The sequence below is a fragment of the Neophocaena asiaeorientalis genome, unplaced genomic scaffold (genome assembly GCF_003031525.2).
Source record: "Neophocaena asiaeorientalis asiaeorientalis breed wild unplaced genomic scaffold, Neophocaena_asiaeorientalis_V1.1 scaffold965, whole genome shotgun sequence".
Classification (NCBI taxonomy): Eukaryota; Metazoa; Chordata; class Mammalia; order Artiodactyla; family Phocoenidae; genus Neophocaena; species Neophocaena asiaeorientalis.
Window position 1 is genome coordinate 474308 of NW_020172079.1, and position 14972 is coordinate 489279.

Here is a 14972-nt window from a genome sequence, read left to right on the forward strand (position 1 = left end):
TGGCCTCCAAAATTGTGTACACACACATACACACACCCTATTGGTTCTGTTTCTCCGGAGAATTCTGACTAAGGCAGCTTAGGAACCACATAGACATTCCTAATTTTGAATCCTCCCTCTGCTACTTATTAGCTGTATGATCTTGGACAAGGCACTTCATCTCTCCAGGCTCCAGAGTCTTCACCTGTAAAGTGAGGGTATTTCACTTGACTTATAGTTGTTAGGAAAGTCAAAAGTGGAATTTTAAAAGGCCCAATTGCTAGATATGTCGATATCTAGAGGCTTCTTCCTGCTGTGTTTTTGTTTCTCTAGCTCCTAACCCACACAAGAGAGAAGATTCTTGGAGGCGGGGGCGCAGGGCGGGTAGCCGTGATACCGTGCAGTCTCCACTTTCCCAGTTCTTCCCAGGTGAGGCAGGTGAAACGGGGAAAGTGGCGTTCACTAGCAACTTGAATTCACCTACTAGCAGGCTTTTCAAGAAATTGTACCCAAGGATACTGTATTAGAGTTCTCCAGAACCAATAGGATAAATACAGATATACAGAAAGAGATTTATTATGAGGGATTGGCTCACACAATTATGAAGGCTGAGAAGTCCCATGATCTGCCATTTGCATCTTTACATAGGCCAGAACTACAGCCTAGCAATCTTATGTTTCTCCCGCAGCTATTTCTCCCAGCTGTTTCCAGCTTTCAGACTCTTCCAATCCCTTACCCTACCCACCATCTCTGCTGAGCCCCACATCTACCTGTCCACCTTGCATTGTCACTTGGCTGTCCCCAGGCACCTCAGACATGGCAAGTCCCCCACACCTACTCCACTTCCTGTGTTTTCTGTCTCCAGAAATGATATCACCATCTACCCAGTTGCCCTAAAATTCAAGTTTTACCTTTGTTTTTTCCCACTCCTTTACCATACTTCCCTTATCCAAATAGTTACTAGCAATGATATATGTACTGAGCACTTAGCATGTCATAGACACTGCTCCAAGCACCTTGTATCCTACTATTTTGTCTTATTTAATCCTCGCAACCCTGAATGGTAGAGTCTCACTGTCCCCATTTTACTGATGAGGAAACTAAAGCCAGGAGAGTGTAAATGAGCCACAGATACCCTGCCAGTAAATGGTAGAGCCAGGATAGAACCAAGCGGCCTGTCTCCAGAATCTGTTCTCTTAGCCATTACACCAGAGTGGTTCCCAGTCTAGAGGGAGAGACAGACAGTAAACCAAGAATTCTACAAATAGTTATTTCACTACCATGGCGATAAATGCTGTAATGGAGAAGTGCAAGGAGCTTTGTTTAAGCTGGCTGGGAGACTCAGTTGGGGAAGGGAAGGAAAATGTTTCCCTGAAGAAGGGTCCTTTATGCTGAGCTCTGTGGGTGTCTGTTCATGACATCAGCAAGTTGGTGGGGGGCTGGTGGGGGAGGGACAAATGTCCTTCATAGACCCAGAGATATCAGACTGCTGCCATCCCCTCCACGCCCCACAAATGGCCAGCCACCTGTTCCCCTTAATGCACAGTGTGATCTGGTCCCCTTTAGCTTGATATTTTTCCATAAGGTTGGCTGTCAAGAAATTGCTTTGATTGCTCTCCTATGGCTTTGGCTAAGGATTGGCCAGATAGTCAACGTTTTAGGCTGTGAGGGCCAATCAGCCTCTTGCAACTATTTAACTCCATGGCAGTGGCACAAAAGCAGCCTTAGATGATATGTATATGAATGAGTGTGGCTATAAGCTAATTCCAATAAAACTTCTTTTACAGACACTGAAATTTCAACTTCATGTTCGTTTTACATGTCATGAAATATTATTCTCTGGACTTCCCTGGCAGTCCAGTGGTTAAGACTCTGCGCTCCCAGTGCAGGGGGCACAGGTTCGATCCCTGGTTGGGGAACTAAGTCCTGCATGCCGCATGGCATGGCCAAAAAAAAGAAAAAGAAATATTACTCTCCTTTTGATTTTTCAACTGCTTAAAAATGTAAAAACCATTCTTGGCTCATGGGCTGGCCATATTAAAAACAAGTGAGGGACTAGATTTGGTGGCTGCAGTTTGCCAGCACTGACCCAAACCGTATTTCCAGCTACCCTACAGACATCGCTCTCCCCTGCCTGCTCCATAAGCCCCCCAAAATTAGCATCTCCAAAACCTAAGCTCATCACCCCAATGAAATCAACTCCTTCTCCTGATATTCTGATTTTTCTGTTAATAACCCAGAGTGTCTGTTCCTCCGGAGATGTTAGGACAGAAAAAAAGGTACGGGGACTACTGTTCCAGAGCCATGCTATGCTGTTGTAACTTCTAAAACCCACTGGGCACATTCGCGTTTGCTCAGCTTCCACCCCGCCTTTTTCCTCCTCTTCACCGCCAAACTTCTCCTAAGACTTGTGTCTACTCCCTGTCGCTGTTTCATCACCTCCCACTCCTCACCCCCTCCAATCTGGCTTCCACCTCATCGCTCCACAAAAAACAGCTCCCACAAAGGTCACCGATGACCTCAGTACTGCTAAATCCAAAGGACATTCTTCAGTTCTCATCTTACTTGCAACTGACACCGTGGACCACTCTCTCCTTCTGGAAATACTCCTTCTGAGTCTGACTGCCCATTCTCTTTCTCCTTTGTACACCTTCCCTCTGCTACCTAGCTCTGACCTGTTGGAATTTCTGAAGGCTGAATCCAGGGCCTGTTCATCTTCTCCCTTGAGCTACCCTCCTTGGACGATCATGAATCTATAGCTCCCATCCCCACCTCTCTCCTGAGCTGCAGACCAACCATCTAGCTTTCTACCCAACATCCCCTCTCAGATGTCTTAAAGCACCTCAAAAAGTCATCCACTCATCCAACTACCCCCACTCAATTACTAAGAGACTACTGAGCACTTGATGTCCGTCAGACACCATACTGGTTGCCAAAGACACAAGGTTGAGTAAAAAGAGACAGAGTCCTGCCCTTGGGGGGCTTACAGTCTGCTGGGGGAGATACATAATGACCACACCTTCACACCTCAGGTTCCCCACAGCTAGTCTGTCTACCGCACTGGCCCTTTCCCATTGCCCTTTCCTAGGATCAGCGCTTCCATCTGTCTAGTTTCGAAAGCCAGAGGTAACCTTGACACCTCCCTCTCTCTTGCCAAAGCCCCACAGCCTACCTTCCAGTCTTGAAGGTAGACATCATTTCTCCCCATCCCCACTGCTGCTCTCCTAGTCCTGGCCACCACCATACCTCTTGCTGAACCACTGGTACATCCACTGTGGCCCTAATCGAGTCTCCACATTTCAGCCAAATGATCTGTCCAAAGTAAAACTCAACCATGCCACCTCTTACCTCCCCTTCCTGTAATGGCACCAATTAAAATATTTCTAAGTCTGTCTAATTAAAGTATTCTAAGAATATTTCTTAGAGTAAAGGTTGAGAGCTGCTCACCAAGACCCCACATGCCCTCGCTCACCCCTCTGGCCTTGTCTCCACACACAATTCATCCCACACCACACTCCAGCCTCCCTGGACTGTTTCAGCCCCTTGTTGTCATCATGCTTCTTTCCCACCTTGAAATGCACTCCCTCAGTTGGGAATGCTGCTATCCCCTCTCTCTGCCTGGGTGTCTCTGACCGCCCTCCCCCCCCCCACCTCCCTTCAGATCTCAGTTCCACCAATTGCTTCACAGCAAAGCCTTCCCTAATTTCTCTGCCTGGTCAAATGTTCCTGTTAGAGCCTCAGACAGAACCTTGGACCACCCCTCATGGCATTGTCACACTGCAATTTACATCTGAAGGTTTACTACTTTCATTAATATTTGCCTCCCCAGGAGCTCCCAAGGGTAGGGATTCTGTCTCTTTTTATTAAAAATTCTGTTGTCAACAACTAGCACGGTGCCTGACAGAAAGTAAGTGTCCAGTAATTATTCGTTAATTGGATGCATAGTTGGATGGATGGATGGATGGATGGACAGGTGGACGGATGGTTGAATGAATGCCATTACGCTGCCTGAAGCATTTTTCCTATCCACCCTTCAAGGTCAGGTCAAATGCCACCTCCTGCAGGAAGCCTTCCCTGATATTCTTGGTGGAAATTCACCTCCCTCTTGTTTATATGTATGTGCTGTGTGTTAACTCTGCTACGGTATTGATTGCCTTTTACCTTGTGTTCCTGTGTTCACAGCTATTGTTCCTGTGGTCTGGGTGTTTCTGGAGATCCAGGACCAGGCTTGTTCATCTTTGCATCTCTCACTTGGCATGTTGCCTCAGGCATGAGAGGCACTCAATAAATACTCAGGGAATTGATGTCTTTATACAGTCCAGGTTATTCTAACTCTGACAGTGATCCATCCTTGAAACATGATGTTGTAACCACAGAGGGAGGCCGAGCAAGGGAAACTCCCTGCCACTTCCACCCTTGTCATTTCACGGCTCCTCTTTCCCTGGAAGTTACTAGCCACCCAAAAGTCTTCTCTTTCCCAAGCTCACTTCAAGACTTAATGCAAAATTTCCATCCTTGCTCACTATTACTTTTGTGAGTTGTTAGTGGTTCAGCAAGTTTATTAACAAGTTTCTTCACTGTCTAGGGATCCATTTTATTCTGCCTGCTGATTTATTACATTTAATTTTTCTAAGAATTCCCTTACCTGTGTTTTTTATCAACAGCTGTGTTTACATGGTCTTAATTACTTCCTAACTGTATATATCCATCTCTCTCCCTTAATTTTTCTTGCTAAACTCTGACGACTAAAATAGAAAGACAGTAACTCAGCTTCCTTTCTTCCCTATTGTGATGAAAAGGGTTTTTAAAAGTTGGAATAGCTCATATGGTATACCTGTCCCTGAAGTTATAACTTCATTTAAAAAATTTAAAACATGATATTTAGCACCTTTGGTATTTTGTGATCCAAATTAAATTCACTTATTACCTATCCCTACTTGGTTTCTATTCCCTTCAGCACTTTCATATGTACCATGAGCTCCAATCTGTCTGGCATATTGGCAGAGTAGGGTGTTCTGTTTAATTGAATATTCCGGTGAGTTGAGCTACCATAAATGGTATGTATGGACCCCCAATTTTTATAAAATTAAAAGCACGGTAAAATTTCCTTCACTGTATTGCTGGGGTAATTATTTAAAACACAAGTGATGCTTTCTACATGCCAGATACTGTCTCAAGGGCTTAACACTTGTTTTCTCATTTAATCCTTTGAACGGATTTGGCTGAGGAAACCACTGCACAGAGATGCTGAGTAACCTGCCTAAGGCCACAAGGCTAGGAGTGATAGAATCAGGATTCCTGACTCTAAAGCTCTCAGCTATTATGATGGAGTTCTTGGTTTACTTTTCTCTGATGATCCAGAGGGCGCCTCTCTGAGGTCCTCCAGGCTGTCACGAGGACACCACTTATCACTGTGCCGTGGCCCAGATGGTGTAGGGGCTTTTACTAGATTGTCCTGCGTTCCTTCTTGCCCTCTGGTCCCCACAGGGGCTTTGAAACTCAAGCATCATAAATAGGTTCTAAGATCCTGGGCCCAAAGGACTGTGGGAATGGAGAGGTTGGTGCATTAAGACTTCGTTTTAAATCTTAGTTCAAATCCCTTCAAAAAAAATCTAAGAAACTCAGACTACACCTGATATGGGAGACCCGGATCAATCAGTCCATCAACAAATCTTTATTAAATGCCAGGCCCCATGCTCAGTGCTGTGGGCAGCTATCCGAGCAGCTCTGGTTTTTACAGTAGAATTGTGATTTGCAGCTTCTGATGAAAAGAACTATTTATGGCATGCCAGAGCTTATGGGGTTTATGGCTGTTAAGTCTGTTTAAGCCTGCAACTGAGATTGAGGCTTTTCTTTGAGGAAAGACGAAAACAAAACCTAGGACCCATCCCTCTGTTTGGAAGTATGTAAGTTGAGCTCTCGTGTTATGAAACAGTGGGAACTGAACTGAAATTGGCTTCCCTGGGAAAAACAATAAACAGGAGGCCACTTGAGCTCACTGTTTCTTCAGGGAGAGTAAGGACAAGATTTTTTTTTTTAAGCCCAACATTTTCATGGTATGCCTATTTTTCCTTTAAATGACTCTGAACTTATCTTGCCATTTGGAAATGTTAACTTTGGAAAGGGCAATTAGCATAGGGACATGTGGACTGATCGGGCATGTGAGGATTGTGGGGCAGGGAGGAGAAAGAGGTAATGGATTATCAAAACTCACAGGGCTGCCTGGAAACACGATGTTGGATGTACAGACCACACTTCAAAGATGAATAGGTGAGAGTAAAGGTCTGGGGGGTATTGTACCCACCGAGGGAGCTGGGGCAGGCCAGAGGGACATTTCACTAGAGAACCACTTGAAGGTTTGCAGAGCTGCTGGCCTGGCTAGCAGCAGAGTGGCACCACGGGGGAAGGACACAGTGAGATGCAGGACTTCTTTTTCTTTGAGACACCACATCTCTAAAGAGGGATCTGTAGATAAACATGAGGAGCTGTGCATTGCTTAGCCTCCTGCTTAGCTGAGCAATGGCTGTTCATACAGGTTCCTGGTGTTGTTGGAGCTCAGCCTGTGTGCTCTGGAGCTAGACTGCTCAGGTCCGAATCCTTACCAGCCGTGTGACCTGGGTGAAATGACTCAATCTCTTGTGCTTCACTTTCTCCATCTGTAAAATGGGGATATTTATGATATCTACTGCAGAGGGATTTCAGGAGGATTAAATGGGAAAGGAGGTGCAGTCTGTTTAGAACAGTGCTTAGCACATATCAGGAGCTTAAACAAGTGAGCTGTTGTTGTTATTATTATTACTATTACAAAGTACTCCACAGTGTGGCTGTGAGGGACAGATTTAGGGGACGAGAGCTAGGCAGGTTTCAGGACTTTTACTTATCTGAGAGAAGTTATCAGACACTGGAGAGGACTGGCCAAAAATGATGCAAAGGCTCACTGCAAAGGGATCATGGTAGATGATGATGATGATGATGATTTTCATTTTCACTTGTCTTTGGGGGAAGTATTGCCATGATCTTTGATCATGAAAGACAACTATATCTAACACTGTATTTATACACAGAGAAATCAAGAAGAAAAACAAAGAGATTTCAACTTCCAACAGAGTGGTCTAAATGTAGGTAATTTCAACTACTCATTTCAAACTGCTTTTATCTTCATAAAAACAAAGATGGGGGAAGGAAAATGGAATACCACAGGTAACATTGCTGAAGAGTGATTATGAGCAAGAAGAATAGAGATTGGAATCTGAAAGACTTTTATTCGAATACTTCAAACTCACATGTCTTGGTGCCCAAGGCTTGGATAAATAAAGTGATGTGCTGTCAATGTAAATCTATATTTTAATGGTCATCATTCACATCTACATGGAGTGTGCTGGGTTTGTGAGTGCTCAGTGTCCATAAAGCCCCTCAGTGCTTAAGGGAGAGGTTTGAGGAGCAGCTACATTGGTCTGTTATTGCATGGAGAATAGGGTGTACTTCTCTGAGGACAAATTTCCTAGGACTTGGCTGACAGGTCAGGATGAATACCAGGCAGGACAAGGTTAGTCCATGTATTTAATTCTTGGAGCCAGAAGTACTGGCTGACTTCAGCTGAGGGGTAGAGAAAAGCTACAAGGAGACTCCAGGCTCTTCTTCCAGGGTCCTTAGAGCCCAGGTGTGGTTGACTATACCCTTGCAGAGGCAGAGAGCTCTGTGAAGCCAGAGAGCTGTGTTGCACTCGGAAGAGAAATTTGTAGCCTTCTTGGGGGCTTAGAACATATGCTAGCCAGATCAGAAAGGAAGCATCCAGATTCTGACAAGTCTGTCCCCATAGAGGCCAGGGGGAGCTGCAGCCTCAGGAAGAAGTGGAGGCTAATATGGAAACAGGCCTGCCAGGAGATGACCCTGCAACATCCACAGCACCCACATCCCTACTTCTGGCAATAGAACCTGGTCTAGAATGATGGTTATTCGGAGACCCTGAGAATGGAGCCTCAGATCGTAGTTAGTCCTGACAGTAATTGGTGCAATCTGTTTGTTCATTGTGTAACTTTTATATGGTGCTTTGTGACCATGGCATCTGGAAATGGGAAACATCTTTGATCATGCTTCATTTCTAGCTACTACCTATGATGTGAGGTTGCCCTGGAGTTGTTCAGTGCACAACCTGCACATCCTTCCATGGTGGTGGCCCAGGTCCTATATTTTGGGTGGAAGTTTAATAAATTAAACCTAAATATAGAAAAGAGAAATATAACACCCATTATTTTCTCTCCTTCTTCAGAAAGATTCTGAAATTTACCAAAAGCAACCAGTTCTGCTTTCTATTCACATCAGTGAGTGAAAACCCACTATTTGTGTAGTCTACGTTTAGAGTAAATTTCTTGGGTGGGGGAATTTTATAATCATCTAGCCTGTAATCGATATCTCAAGGGAGATACTTTACCCCTGTGGAAATTTCCATCTCTGACTGCTGCTCTGTCCACAGTGCTCACTGACTCTTCCCACAGATTAGCAGGGTTCTGGGGGCCTCTCCATTTGGACCTGTCTACTGTGGGGGCGCAGAAGCCTCAGAATGGCCCTGTTGTGGCAGCCTGTGGTCAGGTAGTTCACTGTGGCCTTTCTCTATGGCAGTGTTGCCAGTTCTACTTATTTTTATTCCACTAAAATGTGTAGTAAGCCTATGGCTCAGATGAAATTTGGCCAGCACTGGACTTTCTCATCAGTACAGTAGGAGGCTGTGGCCAGGACATTTTCCTTTTTTAATCTTAGACTTTAAGCTATTAGGCTATTATTTATAAAAATGTCCTCAAACCAAAAACTCACCTCTGATTTTTCATCAGATCCCAGAAAGTAGCCCCCATTACGACGATGCCTATTATAGAAAATCCATCCAGTTAGAGTTCTGGAAAATTCAAAATACTGTTTTTTTCTGTCATAATGGGAACCACAGCTGGGCTCAGTCCCTCTCACCTTATTTTTCTTGGTCCATCTTTCACCTCTCAAACCCCAGCATCAGGTGGAGGCTGAGGAGGCTTGTGGCAGCACCCGTGGGGCCAGTGTTTCCAAGCTTCTCAGCAGTTCATGGGGGGACCACAGGGCTTTGGAAGGAATCATCAGTCCCTTCCTAGCCCCAGCTTTTGAAGTGAACTCAGCTCCAGTCTGTCCAGGGATCTGCATTTTCATGTCTTTAAATAATAACATGGGCTTGCTGCACAGACACTGAAACATTCATATCTGGTGCCTTTGCTTTCTTTTGTATAATTTTAAAGAGCTTTGATGCCCTCTGAAGAAAAGTGCTATAGAAATCCAAGTCTTTCCTCTTACTTTCAGGAAATATGTACAAGATTCTAGACACAATATTTCAGATGCTTGCATTCTTCTTCTTCTTCTTCTTCTTCTTTTTTTCTTATAAACAAGGACAGCTGTCAGATATCTTTCCTGTCCTTCTCAACCTAATTTGCTGTCCTCATCAAAAAACTTTTATATTGAAAATTAAAAAAAAAAAAAAGGCGTTGAGGGCAAGATCACTTGGGAGCCTAATGGGCAAGGCTGAGTTTGTACTTACATCCTTATGCAGTGGGGAGCCAGCAAAGGTCTTTGAGCAAGGGCACAGATCGAGATCTCTCCAGGAAAAAAAGCATAATAGCTACAGAGGAGGGGAGTGAACAGGGAAAACAGGAGAGAAGTTTTGGGCAGCTGAGAAGGTGCTGGGTAAAGAGAACAGATGAAGGACATGGGGTGCTGATGGTGGTACTACCGAGAGTGCTGACAAGCCAGGGCCACCAGGAGAGATGAGGACTTCAGCTTGAGTTGCTCTCTGTGAAGACGTCCTTCACGCAACTAGAAATAAAAACTTAATAAAAGTGGAAGCAGTAACAATCACTCACATGTGTACAGACTACATAGTAAAGAAAACACTTTAACTAAAAAAAAAAATTATTACTTTAAGTCTGGTGCTACAGGAGTTTGTGCTTGAATTGAGACAACTTGGGTAGCCATTCAGTAAACACACAAACTGCCCCAGGAGGATACATTGTCAACAGAATAGCAACCATAGAACCAATATATAAATAGAAAAGTGAAAACCTTGTTGTCATATTGAAGTACAGAGCAGTACTTTTGGGAAGCAATCATGAGGTGGATATTAGGTGGGCTGTCAGGTGTGCATAGTGTTTGGGGCAGAGAGGGGAATTTCTACCTGTGTTTCCTCAGCTTGGGCAGTCTGCCTGGAAGAGGTGGACTATCCCCACTTGATCTGAAGATTGCCATTTTGGACGTTGGGTTTCTCTCCTTCCTTTATAATTTTGTTGTTCGTTCTTATAGTTTCAGGTTAATCATTGTTGAGTTGGGAGCTGACATTCTGGTTACTGGGTGCCAGCCAAAGCTCTAGACAGCTGTTTCTTCACTGTCAGGTCCTGTTGCAGCCACACCGAGTTGGATATCAGAGTCCCAACAAGTATCAATATAAGGCTGATGGTGTCTTTTTTTTTTTTCCTTTGGGCTAAAGTGAGAAATGGGCAGGCCGAAGACTTGTGGATAAACGTGGCAGATTATGCCCTATAATCTCTGCTCCCTCCCCAAGCCCCACTAAAATGAAGGCAAAGAAAAGGTATAAGCCTACAAAGACAAAGAAAAAATGGAGAGAAAGTGACACCAGACAAGAAATATCAACAATACATGAAGAGTGGGGGGATTGAGTGCTGTCTTGGCAGAGTGGATAATGCCCACAGAGGGGAAAGCTAAGAAGAAGCAGGCCAGCTTGCATCCAAAAATAGTTGGACGGCTCAGGAATTGGAGGCACCAATCAACTCTCAAAGCTGGGAGCGGGTGGGAAGGAACATAGGAGGAAAGGCTGAAGATTTATCTCAGGAGGTCTCTTTTCCCAGTCCAAACATCCAGACAGCTGTTCCTCTTCTGTTCCAGCAGGAAACAGGAGACTTAGTACCCGGGTAATTGAACCAGGGAATAGCAGGAAACAACAGAGAACAGCCCTGAGCTGGATGGAAAATGGGAGATAAGGTCTAAGTGTCCTTACTGGGTGGCTCATAGGATATTGACCCATAAATGCCCACTCCCTCCAAGCATGGGATTAGAGCATTCCTCTAGATATACAGACTTCCCCAAGAGGAAAGTCACAGATTCTGACTTGTGGGGAATCCCATGATGAAATGGTTGGTTCCTGCTTACAAACCCCACAGTGAAGCTACCATCCAATAAGCCCTTCACTTGGGTTCAGAAATCCCAATCACTTTGTAGTGCATTTTCCATATGTGAACAGACAGCTAAGATCAGCAGGAATAAATTACACCCTAGAATTGATAGCCTAAGAGATGAGAAGATAGAATAGCTATGGAATAAGACCAGGATGTTATCAAGGGGAACACAGCAGAAAGAAAATAGAGAATGGGATCAGAAGATAAAATTGGGGAAATTTTGCAGAAAATAGAACAAAAATACAAAAATCCAGAAAATAGAGAAAATGCTGCAAAAATTAGAGGATTAAACCAAGCAGTCCAGCATCTGACAGTCAACTAAAACAGGGGTTCATAGACTTTTTTTTTTCCACAGACCCCTCTGGCAATCTGGTGAAGCTTACAGACCCCTTCTCAGAATAATGTTTTGAAGTGCATAGAATACATAGAAGTAGAAAAGAAGCCAATTACATTGAAATACAGTTGTTAATTGTTAGAAAGTGACATAGTGATATAGTAATATATGCTTTTTATGAACACACTAAAAACAAGACCTAGAGGTGGATGTATTGTAATTTTGAGTTAGTGATGAGCATAAAAGATACTTCACAATACCTGTGTTGACATCATGTGAGTTACTGGGCTGAGATCATTTTAGACAGGGCATCCCTAGGAGACAAGAGTCCAGAAAGTTTTGGTGGGCCTCTGTTTTGCTTCCTGGTTATCCCTAGTCTTGATATCACCCCTGCCTGAAGTTGTTTACAAGTCCTCTCCTTCATCCCTTCCGAGAGCTCTTTACCAGTCCCTTGCTTTTGCTAGCAAAGCGAGCTGCTGATGTTCTTGTTTCCCCTCTATGTGGTCCTGGTGCAGCTGTCAGTCGTGCTGCCTGGACTCTCTCATCACACCACTGAGCCAAGAATGGTGTCACATCCCTGGACACAGAGACTCATCCAAAGGGTAGACACATAGAATCCAGGCTTATTGGGGACCTCCCATGGAATCTTCTGATTGGAGGTGGAAGGCTAGTTTTCCTTAATTTTAATTCATTAAGGGTTTATGTCTAGTGTTGCTAAGAACAATTTTCTCTGATATGTGGAGAGAAATTCTCTGATATAAAAGAGAAAGGGAGGGCTTCCCTGGTGGCGCAGTGGTTGAGAGTCCGCCTGCCGAGGCAGGGGACACGGGTTTGTGCCCCGGTCCGGGAAGATCCCACATGCTGCGGAGCGGCTGGGCCCGTGAGCCATGGCCGCTGAGCCTGCGCATCCAGAGCCTGTGCTCCGCAATGGGAAAGGGCACAACAGTGAGAGGCCCACGTACCGCCAAAAAGAAAAAAAAGAGAGAGAGAAAGGGATTATAACAGAGGCACAATGAGATTGAGATGGAGAGAGAGAAAGAGAAGGAAGAGAGAGAGTAAAAAGAGGTGTCAAGTGAGATGAACACATCTGAGATTCAGATATAGGGAGGAGAGGGAAGAGAGAGGAGAGGAAAAGAGAAAGGCATTTTCTAGGTCTTTAGTGGGTTTGTACTTTCTGTCCTAGAGCTTTGGTTCCTGGAACTCTTCTTTCCATTCTGTGAGTCACTCCAGTATCCTTCTCATCCATGATAGCCAATAATTCCCTTCTTGCTTAAGCCAATTTGAGTTGACTTTTTGTGACTTGCAAACCAAAGGGTCCTGACTACGCATCAGGTATCTGCACGCATTCTCAGGTGTCAGGATTTGCTTTCAGAACCCCTCTTTCTCCCTGTTGAGGCCTCTGCTGCCCTAGAGCACACAGCACCCGCCTCAGGCACCCTCCAAGCTTCCCAGCATCCTTCCTGGGGCCCTCCTCAGGCACACTCTCCACAGAGCTATGCCTGGACCATCTACTCTGATTCCAAATTGTCATTTGTTCATTTATTTAGCAAGTGTTTATTGAACATAAACATTGGTGGAAACACAGCAACCAGTAGAGTGGAAATAAGACATATCTAAGAATCAATGTAAAAAGTAATTCATTTCTTAAAATAAACTAAAAGCTATGAGAGGTCAGAGGAAGGAGTGACCATTGGAAAGGCTCTGTGGGTGTTGTGGATGGGCTGAGAGGTGGGATTGGGACAATGGAATTGCAGGAAAACGTGTGAGCTCAGTGGAGAGCATGAACCTCTGGGAGGAAGAGGCCCAAGCAATCACAGTGGAAGCTGGACCTGCACAGAGCTGTGGGGAGGCTCAAACAAGGTGCTGAAGATGCCCATCCTCTCCAGTTAGGTCATCAGATAGTCTACTTTCAGCCTGAATGTTAATGCCTGGAGGAGAGCTTTACATATCAGTATCTTAACAGTATGAGGAGTCTTCAACCCTCTACCCTGGGGATTGGCTAAGGGAGTAGTTTTAGGCCTGGGAGGATGGGGGAGCTTATTGCTTTGGGAACCTGGGAGCCTTGTCGCCACCCTGCACAGTGCTCCTTCCACACAGGGCTGGCATCACCTCTGCAGTGGTGCTTGGCCAGGTCTGGGTGAGGGCAGAGAGGCTGCTGAAGGGGGTGGTTGCCAGTGTGCCTGCCTTCCTGGGCAAAACCCTGCCTCTTGCCCCTCCCCTTCCTCCAACTGGAATTTTCCACGGGAAGGTGGAAGCATGGCTTTTCCCCTCTTTGATACCACTTCATGGCACCAATAAAATGGGCTAAGATGGGTTGGCTCCCCATGAGATAAGGAAGATAACTTTGTTTTTATCTGGTTCTGGGGAGGAAAGATTCAACCTATTTCTCTGTGTATATATCTCCCCAGAAAGCTTTTCTCTGTAGGATAACTTGATGCAAGTAGATCAGATCACTTTTCCAGCTTCTCTTGAAACTAAATCATCCTGGAAAAACAGAGTATTGAGGTTCTATGTTGTTGTTACTCTTTTTTTTAAACCTCTGTTACTCTTAGGGTTTCAACAACATAATTAAAGCAGTTTTAAAATAACTTGAATAAGCAAACCCTCTTCCTTCAGTCCAGACTGAAACTGTAGCAAATATGAACCTGTCAAATATCCTCTGCCCCCATCTGGATTTTCAGGTCCTGGAAATTGGTTATTATATTTCTTTGCCTTAAAAGACTAACCACTTGTAGGTGTTAAAAGTAAAAGAAGTGGCTTTAAGCCCCAGCAGAAGGCCCTTCTCCTCCAGAAAGCTTCCTGACCATGCCAGTCTTTCTTCAGACCTTCTTGAAAATCAAGTACAGTGGTGATGATGATGATGATGATGACAATGACTATAATAGATACAATCATTTGACAGCCTGTTATTGTCCAGGAGCTCTGTGTGTATTATCTCATTGAAATCCCCACAGAGGCCCCATGATGCTTTCCAGATACAGAGGTTCCTGCACACAGAGCATACATTTAAAGGAAAACAGTAGAATGATTTATCAAAAAATCTTCTCTTCCATTATCAATCACTGAAAATTCTTATATTAGAAGGTTTCTTGGTTTTCAGAGTAAACTCTCTTAAAACATGAATGCCTTTGGGAGGGGTCTACCTTTGTTATTAAATTAAATAGTTTTCTCCAAGATTTTCCAAGATGTCTTTCAGCTAAATAGTCTTCTTCCCCTAGTTCAGAGACAAGATGAAGTTGACAGAAATTTTAGCTTTTCCCTGATAAATTTTTCTTACAAGTTTAGCAGTGGCAAATGCTCAAACATTAAGAGAGAAAATAGGAACTGGGAATTTCTACCTGTTTTTTCCCATTGCCTCATTGTGACCCTCTACCCAATTGGAATCACAGTCCAGTTCTCTAGAAAATATGAGAAAGGTGAGATTTCTCCCCAGTCCCATCTTCCCCTAACTCCTAGGT